Genomic DNA, 2310 nt, shown 5'->3' on the forward strand with positions numbered 1-2310 from the left:
CCATACGGTTTAGCTGTAGTAAACCGTGATGTTTAGCACTGCCTTTATTGTACTTCACTAATGTAGAAATTGTTTTATCTACTATGTAAGGCCCTGGTAAAGCCCCAGAAACACCACGGTGAATTTTGCAATAGTGCATTATTTAGAATAAATGCTGATCTTAATTTCAGGTACCTGTGTTATTGTTCGCTGCACTCTTACTCTTTAGTAGTAAATACAATCAACTTTGACATCCAAGTAGCTGATACGTTTGTTTTTTTATCATGTAATTATCATTGGAATTCATTTAAGTTACATAAAACTATACACCTTGTGACATTATGTCCTACACCCCTCCTTGTGTATCAATAGTATATAGGTGCAGCTGGAATGTAAGGACTTCTATGAAGATAACTAGATTATTAGATTTATGATGCTGCAGATCATGATCTAACTCATGAAATGATTACAACTGTGAAAGGGTTTGTGAGGATATTAATGGTCATGAATTTACAAAAAAATCACAAACAATATAGGTAAAATTAGGAATCATACAGTATGATAGTAACTGTATAGTAGGGACCACAAAGGAGTAGGCGTGTCCCACAAAATAATATCACCCAAAAGCCAGCCTCAATTTTCTCTGACGACGATGAGGCAGTATTGGTTGGGTAAAACTAAGCCCAAAAAAGCTTTCAGATTGACCCGAAACGCTTTCAACAAGTTGCTAGGAATTTTAAAAAAAATTATTCGACAGAATTTTCTACTGACTGAGTAAGTAACTGACTGATGCCTTCAGACAAGATAATGGCTAAGACTACGGGCTTGATTTTTTCACTGTTCAACGTCACTTCGGCCCGACAGGTGCCTTTTGGCATACCGCAGTACGTACAATGCATTCTCCATGGACTTACCAGTGTCCTCCTTTGTGTCCCATTCATCTTTGCTGACAGCGAAAGGTGATGATTTGGCGGTAGCATGTGATGGCTTCCCTTCATAATGAAAATTGTCCGTATTTTTCATAGTGGCTATTTTGATTGCAGAGGTGCTTTTCAAACAGTTCTTGATTCATACTGCTGTGTAACGGGTTGAACATAGCCTACAGCGAAGCGTAATGGATACTTCACTTTTCAGATGATAATTAATATAATTGGGGTGCGCGGCACGATATCTTTTGGTATGCGTGGATTGTAGAGGTACTTTTTGAACAGTTCTTGATTCGAAATGCTGTGTAACGGGTTGAACATAGCTGACAATGAAGCGTAATGGATACTTCACTTTTCAGATGAGAACTGATATAGCTGGGGCACGCGGTTCCATTTCAGATGCGGTATGCGTGGGTTCACCAGCCATAATAAAATTATTTACAAAAAAAGTTAACAAACAAGTACACGAAAAAATTAGGAATTTTCAACTAGAGTAGGGACCATAGCACATCGATAAAAAGTACTGAAACAAGTTGGAGTAGTCCATGATATTAAATCACAGTAAAACAATAAGAAGTGTTATATCCCTACTGTGCTCAAGATACCATAACAGAAATGCACAGTAGGGAAATGACACTTCTTATTGTTTTACTGTGATTTAATATCATGGACTACTCCAGCTTGTTTCAGTACTTTTATCGATGTGCTATGGTCCCTACTCTAGTCGAAAATTCCTGATTTTCTTGTGTACTTGTTATAAACTAGAGTAGGTACGTAGCACCCCCAATAAAAAGTTGAATGCTGTGCTACTTCTAAAAACCAGGTGCTAGTTATATATTTTAACTTAGGTTTTGTAATAATGCAATTATGCATAGTTATTGTAATTCAGATTTTGTAATTGGTGAATTATTTCATATTTCCCTAATTAAGTGGCTATTCATTGCTAAGGAAGTGCATTTTAAAAAAAACTGCTTTGAAGTTTGAACTAGGGACGAGTCATGACATATGACATGTCGTGACATAAAGCTCCATGATATGATATGACATAGGCTTCTTTGTCGTGACATAAATATCTTCTAATGATGCACACTTTTCCGTTCATTTTGATAAATACGAGAAAAATTGACAAATAAGTATGAACAACATGTTGGTTGTTGATGTCATAGTTAATATTGCTGATGTTTAAGCTGATATTTTTGCATGTGTAAATCAAAATTAGTGCTGAGCGATAATATCGATAGTTCGATACTAGCAATCAAAAAATCATTATCGTGATATGATAATTACATGTAGCTTACTATCACGATATTGCTGTAAGATTACTAGAAACATTGCTACCAAGTTTATTTAACTGTTTTGTAACTCTTTAGACTTGCTTATTCGCGAAATGTTTGGTTGCAAGGCT

This window comes from Dysidea avara, chromosome 11 (assembly GCF_963678975.1).
Source record: "Dysidea avara chromosome 11, odDysAvar1.4, whole genome shotgun sequence".
NCBI classification, from domain to species: domain Eukaryota; kingdom Metazoa; phylum Porifera; class Demospongiae; order Dictyoceratida; family Dysideidae; genus Dysidea; species Dysidea avara.